The 12,454-nt window shown below is 44.8% G+C and overlaps 1 protein-coding gene across 4 annotated transcripts in view; it reads right to left on the reverse strand.

Moving 5' to 3' along the window:
• LOC147662819 (protein YIPF1-like) overlaps positions 1–12,454 on the reverse strand; it is a 102,008-nt gene that overhangs the window by 62,247 nt on the left and 27,307 nt on the right. The gene's annotated exons all lie outside the window — the stretch shown is intronic.

Below are 12,454 nucleotides of genomic sequence, written 5' to 3' on the forward strand. Positions count from 1 at the left end.
CACGTTTTCCAGAAGCAACACTTTCTTTTACTTTTACAACTTTCGAAATATTCCACCAACACCCTCCTTCTACTTGAACAGCATTTCCACCAATTCTCACAATCTTGATAGGTTCACTATATTTACTCATCCCTTTCTTCGTGTGAGTGGAATTCTTAATTCTAACAAAATCCCCCACACTCAACGTGACCATCTTGGCATTTTTCTTTTGATCAAACCAAATTTTCTCCTTATTCTGTGCTAAAGTGGAATTAATCTTAACTGTTTCTAAAACAGACTCAACATCAACTAAAGGATGAGACCATTTAGATATCCATCCTGGTCGAAAACTGATATTAGCTTTCCTCCCCCTTAACACTTCAAAAGGTGAGACCTTCGTGGAGGAGTGCGGTGTCATCATATAAAACCAAAGCATACTTTCAATGGATGCAAAAACATCATGTCTCCCCTCAACTGCCCACTTAACACAATCACCCACAACACGGTTCATTCTTTCCACAAGACCGTTTGTTTGCGGATAATAAACTGAGCTTCTAAGTTGTTTGACTCCACAAGACTTAAGAAAGGATTTGAATTCTACACTAACAAACTGAGTCCCATTGTCTGAAATGATAAATTCAGGAAACCCTTCTCTCAAAAATGCTTCCTTGAGAAATTTGATAACACTAGAAGAATTAGCCTCCTTTACAACCTTAACCTCAGGCCATTTGGACGTATAATCCATCAAGACAATAATGAACCTCATCCCCAAAGGTAAAACTTCATAAGGACCCATAATGTCAATTCCCACTTTAACCCAAGGACTGGTAGGACATTCAATGGGAGACAAAGGTGGAACCACAACTTTGAGTGATTTTTCAGATGAAGAGCACACTGGACAATTCTCAACAAACATTTGAATCTCATTGTCCATGCTTGGCCTCCAAAAATCCTGTCACACTCGATGAATTGTAAGAGAAATCCCTAAATGCCCCTCATGGGCTTCCTTCATGATAGTAGGTCTGAGACAATGAGGTGGAATAAGTTTCTCACATCTCAGTATTAAACCATCTTCAATTGAAATTTCAGACTCCACCTTCCAATAAGGTTGTAACACAGAAGACAAAGACTTCTCCTTGGGCCACCCATTCTTGACAAAATTGAACACTTCTTGCAACACCTTGTCCTTTAATAAAAATTCTCTCCAATCTTCCTCAGACCCTACAGCTAAAACGGGCACATCTATTGACGCCACAAAACAATCCGCCTCATCTTCATCATTCAAATCCTGGAAACTTGTACCTTCACTCACATCATTATTCTGGGGATATCATGACAAAAAGTATGTGTACATGACAATTGACTTAAAGCTACAGTGTACAACTAAACAGGATATGAAATATAACAAATGGCTTACTGTTGTTGATTTTAGTCAGGTTTATATCACAGTGCCATTAAATAAGGAAATTGCAAACAAAACAGGTGATGGACCGAATGTGGATCAATGTCACACATTCATCCCAGTCCAAAGATCTGGGCCCAAATCCAAAAGCAACTACAAAAGCCATGTCCTTCCCAGAACGGAATCAAGCATCCGAGCTGATTTGCATATCGCCATTGTCTAACCCAGGGTGGTGTGGAGTGCAAAAAAACGATGGATTTGGGCCCAGATCTTTGGACTGGGTTGAATGTGTGACATGGATCCACATTCTGTCCATCACCTGTTTTGTTTGCAATTGCCGCCATAAGTGCGCTGGGGATGCTCAGACGTGGGTCCCAGGCACTCCACACCACTGGAGTCAAGCTAGCCGGGCTGATGAGAGGTGTTACCTCGAAACCGGTCCGGTCCTCGGATGCTTGATTCCGTTCTGGGAAGGACATGGCTTTTGTAGTTCGGACTGGACTGTTCCCATGGGGCACAGGGTCAGAGCTGATTTGCATATCGCCATTGTCTAACCCAGGGTGGTGTGGAGTGCAAAAAAACGATGGATTTGGGCCCAGATCTTTGGACTGGGTTGAATGTGTGACATTGATCCACATTCTGTCCATCACCTGTTTTGTTTGCAATTAAATAAGGAAAGGCAGGAATGCTGTCAAAAAGAACAGTATTTGGGACACAAAATTGGAAAAGGGCTAGAAAGGTGTCACCAGAGAGAGTAGAAGCAATTCACCAGATGAAAGAAATCAAGATGCTTTAGGGAATGGGTGGCTACTGCAGACGGTGGATACTAAACGTTTCCCAAGTGGCTAAGCCTTTACTGAGGATGACACACAAGGATGTGACTGATCCACTTCCATTGGACAACAATTGCACTAAAGCATTGTTTGAGTCGAAAGAGAAAGTGTGTTGTGCCCCGGCACTTGGGATGCCAGTTTATTTAAAAGAATATACACCAATTTGCAGTGAGCGGGAGGGCTGCGCGCTCTCAGTGCCTGTTCAAAAACATGGCGATGTTCAAAGGTCTGTGACATATTTTGCAGCAACCCTTGACCCTATCACCACAGAAATGCCCAGCTGCCTTAAATTTGTAGCTGTGGTTGATGTAAGTAGTTCAAAACATAAAATGCTACAAGGGACTTGTTTGAAAGACGTTGACTCTTGGTTAACGAGTGGTTTGACAATTTCCACCCTTGTGTATCCACAGGATATCTGGTTTAATTCAAAGCAACATAAATGCAGGGAAGGTAAAAATACAAAAGAGAGCTGGAGAAGGTGGGTTTGTACTGAAATAAATCTTTACTTGAAATAAATGATACGGGATGAAAACATAAGTAAATTCAAGCAGTGAGAGTCATGAACTAAGAAAGACAATCAATTTCTCAATAATTCATAACCCTAAGTATCAGCTCCAAATGATTCAAACAAACAACCCAGATTAAATAATAAAACGTGGTTGTAAGATGGCGTCGAACGACAGCATTTAAAGGAGATGATAACTAGATGTCGACGTTTCGGTCTTGGTTGTGTTCATCAATAAGACCTTCATCAGGACGATGTTATGTTTCAATGCTGTGAACAACTCCCGGAGAGTGTTTAGAAAGGGCCGCATACAAGTGTTCAGGCGGTCTGTGGAGCAGTCTTATAACTAGACGGAGGTAAGCCCACGTTTTTGAAATGTGTTGAATAGTCCAGGCCAACTAATGAGCTGTTAAATTTTCTCAAGGACGCCAGCAACACGGGGAAAAACACCTTCTGTATGTAGCAATACTTGGGATGCCAGTTTATTTAAAAGAATATACACCAATTTGCAGTGAGCGGGAGGGCTGCGCGCTCTCAGTGCCTGTTCAAAAACATGGCGATGTTCAAAGGTCTGTGACATATTTTGCAGCAACCCTTGACCCTATCACCACAGAAATGCCCAGCTGCCTTAAATTTGTAGCTGTGGTTGATGTAAGTCACAAAAATAGTGAGAACATAATGATGGAATGTCCAGTAAGTGAAATGGTACCTTACTTTGTGGCGTTGATACTGAAAAATCTTGTGATCAAACATGTCTAAATTCAAATGTATTGAGTCTACTGCCAGCAGATGAAACGGTTTGTGATTCAGCTGAACATGAATGTCTAGGTGTCATGGATCTATGCATGAAGCCATTAGACACTAATGATACGCCCCTGGTTGAGCCCGACCATGTCCATTTTTGTAGATGGCCCACGTTGGAGAGGTAACAATGGCACATTAGGAGCAGCATATGCAGTGTTCACTATACATTATGTTGTCTAAGCTTCAAGAAGTTACCTCAGCACAAGATTCAGAATTGAAAGCCCTTACCAGAGCTTACAGTCTAAATGCTCAAATGGGAGTCAATATGGTCATAGGAAAGAGATTCTAATCCAGTTGCACAATATTGTGTCCTGTTAGCCTATACATGTGAATCTGAGAGGGACACAATCTAATGTTGATGTCAATAACTTACACTTGGAAACAGTTAAAAGGGGTACAAGAAAATATTTCAGAACAACATGGTTGTATCAGAACACATTTTGAGAAAAACACAAATGACATCCAAATGTCAGCTGATGCGAGACCAGTGTTGCTGGATAGTTTGTTGTTTCCAGTAACACACTACATGCAGACACACACACACACACACACTTAGAGAGGGATTCAATTAAGTGTCTCTTTAGAAAGAATAGAGACCAACAAACTTTTTGGAAGCTTGCAGAAGAAGAGTATCATCAAGGTGAGACATGTCAACAAATTAAAGCAGGGGAAAGAACGCAAGTTACACTGAATCACATATGGAAATCAGAAGGCCCCTAAATAGAATGCAAAAGAACATCATCAAAATATCGTTTTACAACGAGCTGAGATACGCCCTAGTCGTAGTGTACATCTTCACTAGATGGGTGAGAGGCTACACAACCAGAAGAAATGACAACCATACAATAGCAAATGTTTTATTGCAAAAATGTATGCCCAGGTATAGACTGGCAGTTTCTCTGAAATCAGATTAAAAGACCCAGTCTATCGATGAGGTCCTGAAGATAATGTGTGCAGAGCTACAGATTGAACAAAGATTGCATTGTAGATATTGACCTGAAGTTTTAAGTATAATCAAGCAACACAAAGACACCAACATTGAAGTGGCTTGATGCTGTACATGCAAATGCACTTGTGAAAATTGCAGAGGAAAAAATAAGTGATTGCTGCAGAGGATTGGCTGATGTGGTACATAATTTCTCACCAGGTTGCAGCTGCTACACAAGATTTGCATAGTGAACGGTGCCACAACCTCCATCTGAGAGATGGTGTTGTGATTGAGAAGAACATTCTGAAGCCTTGTTGAAACAAAGATGTAAAAGCCCATTCCAAATGATTCTGGTCACGACAACTGCTGTGAAGAGTGGTAGCCTTCCAAACTGGGTGCATGCCTCCCATACACGTAGGGTCCCGTGTTCTCTTTATGAAACAGCTCCAGAAGAGATGCCAGCAGTGGTAGAAAGGCCATGGAAGAGGGTCAGTCAAGCTGTAAGGGAACCCAATGAGTCTGAAGCAGCACTAGCGCAAACTAGCGTGGGACTAGAAAAGCAAGAAGTGGAAAATGACTTTGATGAAATTGGTGTTGAAGTGGTGAATGAGCCAGGTCCAGCCTCTGATGAAGGTCCTAGTGTTGTGGCCCCACGAGTGGGGGTGAAAGAAAGCTGGCTAAAGGGGTATCCAAGAAGTCTGCAGTGGTCCCCGTAAGAAGCATGTCCACCCATAGCTGAAACTGAACAGAGTGAAGACTAAGGTGGACCAAAAGGATTGATGGTGTTCTGCCGGAGTTATTCAGCACTTGAGTGGTCATATTGTATGGACAAAGTACTGAATGCCACATTGGATGAACTGTGTGATGTGAGATTTGAATTGTATGAGTCGCCTTGATTTCAAGCCTGAGACAAAAAGAACTAAGAAAAGCTGAAACAATGACTGAGAACTATCAAAAGCTGAAAGTAATAATTGATCAATGAAAAGAACTGTTCTGTTAGACCTTTATAATTTTACTTACTTATTTTACAGAAGACTAACCTAGGCCCGAAAAAAAGCTACAAGGAGAGTTAGGGATAACATTTTAGAAGAACACAGAGTAGGTTTAAGGATTGTCTATTTAGAAATCTGAACTGCTAAAAACTAACCGTTCTAAGAAGCTACTTACAGAAATCTGCACTGAACATATGAGCTCAGCTATATATGATCTGATTACAGACAACACTTGTGTTGCCTTAGAAATAGATGTAAAATTGTTATATGCTCAAGGTTTGTAATAACAGTGATCCTGAACCTACTAGCTTTAGAAGGGTTATTTTGCACACCAGATAGAAATTAGGTCTGCTAATGAAATTATCACATCTACACACACCAAAGATGAGCAGCCATATGCAATATTTTAGGTAGAGAAAAAAATATTTGATTTAACTAATGATGAGCGGGCTCTTTGAAGTATGTCACATGTGGAATGAAATTGGAGTGATGATTTAAATCGAAGGGTGGACTGGGACAGCATAAATATTTCCTATAGAATTAAGCTTTACTAAGGACAAAGCTGCCTTGGCCTTCAGACTATAAACTGCATTTAAAAAGTGACACACAGACATTTGGTGCTGGAAAATGAAAACTTGAGGCCACTAGTCAGACAAATCAAGTGAACCATGCACAATTTATTCATAGTTTGGCTTTAATGTGGCTAGTTTAGATTTTGTCCTCAATGTAACGTGCGGTTTAAAACTTATAAAAATGTGTGCAGTGTACTGTGCTATACCAGCCGTATAAGACTACCCCCACTTCCAACGCAGTCAAACGCAAGATTTATGGAAGGAGAGAGAGAGAGAGACGCCAGATCAGCACATGTGGAGGAGCACGTGTAAGACGCGCAACACAGTTAGGTGCTTCAGCGCTGCCCGTGATGTTTTCGGACGTCCTGCTGCCTCGTCTGCCTTAATTGGGGAAGTATGCATCGCAAGCGGTTGGAGGCGCGTGTGCAGCTGCAGTCTAGGTAGGATTCATGGCGCCATTTGTTCTGTTTGCTACCTCTTACTTTTTGTTTGCTTTCGATACTTGCACAGTGCCACCATTGCCTACGTACGTTTTGTTTGAGTGCCCTCCAATTATTGCAATATTGCAATATTATACCTCTACGACGCCATTTGTTGGATTGTCACTTTTGCCTCATGTAATGTACCGTACGGTACCGGTAACGTTTTGCGGCTCAGTGTTGGGTCACGGCGCCATAATATGCCTAACCAACCGGAGTATGGTCACTTTCATTTGTTCCCCAATCTGTATGACATAGTGGCCATTGTCTTGGAGGCATAAAGGTCTTAGTGCACAATAGTAGTGTCGCGCTTAGCCAGAACAAGACACCAAGGTCAAAATGTTTTGATACACTGGATCTAGTGAGTAATTCAAGGATTGGGATCATGATTCTTTCCTTCTTTGAACAACAGATCTTAGGTCTGGCAAGGTTTAAAAGCGGAGTTATGTTTGTTTTTGCTTGCCGGGAGTCGCAAAAGCAAACCACTATCCCGAGGGTGGCCACCTCAGGAAGTAGCAAGAGCCAGCACTTAATTGGGGATGTATGCATTGCAAGCTGTTGGAGGCGCGTGTGCAGCTGCAGTCTAGGTAGGATTCACGGCGCCATTTGTTCTGTTTGCTACCTCTTACTTTTTGTTTGCTTTTGATACTTGCATAGTGCCACCATTGCCTACGTAACGTTAGTTCTTGTATTTGAGTGCCCTCCATTTATTGCAATATTATACCTCTACTTGTACTTTGTACGCTTTTGTAACCTGCACACGTCACTTTTTCCTACTGTAATGCACCATTTCCTATTGTGAAGCGGTCTGACCCCTTCGGGTCAAGTCCGCGCAACATAAAAACGCATGAATAAATACCGTAAAATTTGGCACCCGGCGTATAAGACGACCCTCGACTTTCGAGAACATTTTAAAGGGTTAAAAAGTATTCTTATACGCCGGAAAATATGGTAAATATGCTCATTCGCCATGGAGGAGCAGCTACCAGACTTGCCACCACTGAATCCACATGGACGTTATCGGGTAACACTAACTCCATATTTTTCAAAGAATAATGTTTAGCTATGAAGTGTGGCAAAATTATCTTGTCAGGGTCTTTCCATTCCTGTTTTACAACATCCAGAACGAACTGATGAATAGGAAAATCCTCATTAGACTGTAATTGAACCCGTCTCAGTAAGAAGTCATCTGAAGTTCCTGGTCTCTCTATTGCTGGAAAAATCTTATTATTTCTGATATGAGCTAAGAAATCCCACATCATCTCCTTCGAAACATATTTGCCCCTTAAATCCGATGTAGAGGAGGGGGCGTTATCATCTGAAACAGTCATCCAAATCTTGAACCGTTTCTGTAGACTTCTTCCCTGGTACTGAAGAGGATGTACCTCTTTGGAAGGTTTCCAATGTCTGGATGACAATTCTATTACAGGACTGGAGGCTTTGGATCATTGCTTCTCTTTCTTTACTGTTAACTCACAGCAGCCAATGAAAAAAACGTTATACACAAACAAACTGCATTTCCCATGATGCTCTTACATCCCATCATATCCTGTAAGACCCAGTAAGAGTCACCATTTCTGTCCCATAAGCCTCTTTCTTTGCTGCTCACGCAGAGATAAGTGCTCACCATTTATTACTATTACACCGTTCATGTACTTGACTGTTATTTGCATTGCTCAAAGTAATGGTGTCGATTTTGTGCGTGAGCTTACTGCATTTAGCATAATCTAAGGTTGGCCCGTTGGGCATTTTGATTGCAGGGTTTGTTTCAATTCAAATGTTTTGTTGAAGGTCTTTGCGTGAGTACTGCACCGTCTCCAGCGGTGTCTAGACGCCCACGTGGCTTGCGTGCTCCTCGCACATACCGTATGAGGCCTCCCCTTGTTGGCCGAGATACGGAACATAGCCAGTTACCGCTCGAATTGCGTAGCCCAATTGGGCTACATTGGGCGTTTTTTGGGCTAAGCAAGTCGCGAGAGCCCTGGATGCATTTACGAGGCTAATGCACGTGTGGAAAGTTACCGGATATCCTCAACTTGTTACGCCTGACCGGCTGCAAAAACAGTCTGCTCCAGGAGTGAGCACACGCTCCTTGAACTTTCTTTATTGGCTCTTACGCCCGAATTCAGGGCTGGAATAATTGTTGACTACGGCTGTTGCTGAGGAGCTAGGTAATCAGTGTACGATTGTGTGCTTGTGTGTTGGCTACCGCTGACTCCTCAAATACTTACCTTGCCATGCTCAGCTTCTTATATATTTGGCAAGCATAGATTCAGTGTGCACAATGGAAGAGTGGGTTAGATATGAAGAGGAGAATGAGCCCTATTGGGGTGGACAGCAGGAATCTTTCATTGAGGAGAATATAGTTGACGCTCTGGATGCCTCAGTCCAGCAGTCAGTCAACAGGGCCTTTGAAACTACGGTCCCGAATACCGTTCAGCAAGAACTAGCTGTAGGAAGGTACATCCTGACTATGGTTGCCCCCAACTTTTTGCCCTGTGTTTTAGCTGGTTTTTGACATAGTCGACCTGGGGCCCTGCCAATCAGGACCCCAGGCCTACTGCTCTCTCTTTAAAATGGATTCCATGTACCCTAGGTACATTTCCAATTGGTACTGGGCCACCCTATCAGACCCTGTAACTCAGGGCATGGGTGTACCCAGGGCTGCCAGGGGCTGCAGCATGTATTATGCCACCCCTGGCTGGCCTCTTAAATTTGACACAACTGGCTGCATGACAGCCGGGGCAAAGTCGTGTAATCACCCTTTGCTGTAGGTGTAGTATACCTATACCTAACCCTAAAATGGACACACAGATTCCTATCAGTCACTCCTATGGCAGGCCTTGACAATCCTGAAGGCAGAGTGCTTGGAATCGTGTGAGATGGTGCTCTGGCATGAGCTGAGCCTGTCTGCAGCTTGCGGAATCAAGTCCTAATAGCTGTTCCATGATATCGCATACCATATACTCTTAAGTGCATTATAATCCTCGCGGTTAAATGCTATCTTTGGTATTGCTTTATCAAAACATGTCGAGTAAGGTGTCATACGAATTGGAATACTAACCCCTCGCCAATTCTGGCGACGGGGTTAGCATCCCACCCTTCTAGAGGGACACGACATGTATGTAACTGTGAACCCCGGTTAAAGTTAACTGAAGCCTCAGCTCCACAAAATGGATGCTGCCACCACAGACACGAGTCTGACCCCCTGCAGCTGGGAGTCCTTCCAGCGAGGGGAGCCTGGACAAAGGGTTTCCTGTCAGGGGCGGTGCTAGCACCGTCCCAGACATGGTTTTGTGTATCCTGGGTAGGCAGGGCTTTACAGGAAGGTGACTGCTGAGTGGCACCCCGGTGCTCACTACGCATAGGCCGGTCTGAACCAGTTCCAGGGGCACACCAGCCCCTGGCCTGGGGAAGTCCGGCATGGCTGAGGGGTGTAACCACCCCCCACCTAGTCCCACCCATAGGCAGGACCTAGTCACCGGGTCAGCCCCCTTTTTTAGTATAAAGATGGGAGCGGGCCCCCTGTTAAAATTAGATCATCTTTGGAATCAAGATACCACTTTCTTCGAAAGGACTTCACGATTTCTTCTTCAAGATTCTCCCTTGTGGCTAAGGAGTAGTCACCCTGCATCCGCAGGCACCATCCTAAAGAACACTGCGGCCTGCTGCAAGTCCTTCACCACGAATCCGACGACCCAGCACGACGAGACCCGGCTTCCCTGGCACCTCTGACCTCTACTCACCTCTACAGCAAAGCTGAGAACCGTGAGTGCGACGAGACCTCAAGGGACCGACGATCGCCAAGACTGCACGACATCTTTATTGCAAGCCCACCGAGTCTTCCACTGGTGAGTGCTTTGGGGTCCGAGAAGCCCCAACCCTGCGCAGCTCCAGCACCCAAGATCAGCCTCCCTGCATCTCCACGATCGGCGTGGGGCCCTCCTGCTGTTTGCTGTGCACCGCGTTGTTTGGCTACTAGCCGGCTGGCTTGTGGCCTTCTGAACGACGCCCGACGACAACTCTTCTGCTGGTCTGGTTGCTCCAGGCTGGCCCTTGCTTCCTTCTTCAAGAGAGGCACCCCGGACCCTCCTGGTCCACTCCAGACGCCATTTTAGGTCCACCGCGTGGGCTTGAATTTGCCAAGGCTTTGTTGCCCAATCCTGGGTCCAGCGACGCCGACAGCTTCTATCTTCGTGGGACAGCTCGATCCTCCATCCTGGTCGCCGACAACGCCTCCTGGTCCGTGAGATCTTCGAGTCAAGCGTCACCCACTCACCTTGTCGAGGTGGCTACCATCCGGTGCCCTCCTGGTGCCCACTGACTACTGGCTAGTAGTCTCGAACTTGGTCCCCTCTGCTTTCAGGTGTCATCTATCTTCGAGATCCAGGCTTGGATCCCACTGAACTTTCTTCACTGGTCACCGGCCAGCATCTTTTCTTCCGGCTCCTGGTCCGTCTACGAGGATTCCCGACGTCTTTTCAGACCTATGCAGCTGCAGCCCCTGGGCTAGGTAACTTCGGCATTTCGGTGCCCCAGCATAGCCTCACTATCCAAGGGTCAGAATCTACTTTCGTTTTCTCCCTACCAGGTCGGGTTCGCCCGAGAACACTAACTTTCTATTTCCTAGCTACCATAGACTTTTGTCCCGCATCTCGCGTGAGAGTGCACACACTGCACCCGAGTCCCCTAGGCCTCCTAGACGTAATCTAACGATTCCCTAGTCAAGTCCTAGCGATTCCAAAAGCTATTAGTACTGTACTTACCTGCTAGGAATTTCGCATTCCACTTTCAGAGTATATGGTTTTCCGTGCCCCTCGGGCATTTGTATATACTGTGCTAACTTAAGTATTTTTGTAAGAGTTTTGGTTTGTGCTTAGTACCCTGTCCTCATAAAGAGTACAGGGCTGTTGTGATCTTTAAATAAATAACTGTTTATTTTCATAACACTTGTGTGGTGTCCTTTCACTTGGTATTCAAGGGGTATATGTGTGGTAAACAGCTGGCTTAACGCGCCCTCTCGAGTCTTTAGCCTTAGACTGCTCGTATCCACGCTACTAGGATAGCTGGTCTATAAGGTTGACTTACAACCAATCATCAATAAGGGTTGCTGGACTGATACATAGTGTTCACTAGAATAGTGAGCACTGCATATCAGGCCACCTTCTCACATTGGTGAGCAGCGGTTGGGATTTGAGCTTGCTGTTGTTTTACCACACGTATCCTAAGAATATCTTGTTGAAAGATCACATAAGTACTGTTAGGTACATATAACCAAAGCTTAGAATACTCTGAGTTCTACTGAACCAGCTGTTGTAGCTCCTCAAGGCTTAGCACACCTTGGCTGCAACTCTAGCAAGGGACCAGTAGGTAACACATAGTGTAGGTAGGTGCATCACTTACACCACACTAGAAGCAGTATGTCGGTCACAGGAGGAAACACTGAGTCTCCCCTTGTGTCAGTTGACCCTCCACAGGTCATCCCTTCAAAATATACTGCTCTTAGCTTCCATGAGATGAGACAAGTGTGTACTCTCAGGAAACTAAAACAGGGGTCTAACCCCACCACTTCCTTTCTGATTGGTCTCTTAGAGGCCTATGATGCCAGTAGGGCTGGTAACCCAGACCCTTCTAATCCAGAAGGAAGTATGCCCTCCTTACAGGGTCCCTTTGATATCCATCCCCTCCATGAGGCAGATGATGCTGAGGAGGAGGATGAGTTGTCTGGGGATGAGGCAGATAAGGGACAGCTAGAAGTCAGTAGACTAAGCAGGTCCAACTTAAGCAGACATGAGCTTGGTACTGGGGGACTCCTGGGCCCACTCTCAGGTCAGCTTAACATTGGGAATGGACGAGTTAGGTCTCTATCAAGAGGCTCTAGCAGATCCTTTCGAACCAATGGCTCTCTCAACTCTTCTCACAGAGGAATGTCTTCCCCTAAGAGGAGAGTGTATGAAGCT

This window comes from Lissotriton vulgaris, unplaced genomic scaffold (genome assembly GCF_964263255.1).
Source record: "Lissotriton vulgaris unplaced genomic scaffold, aLisVul1.2 SCAFFOLD_828, whole genome shotgun sequence".
NCBI lineage: Eukaryota > Metazoa > Chordata > Amphibia > Caudata > Salamandridae > Lissotriton > Lissotriton vulgaris.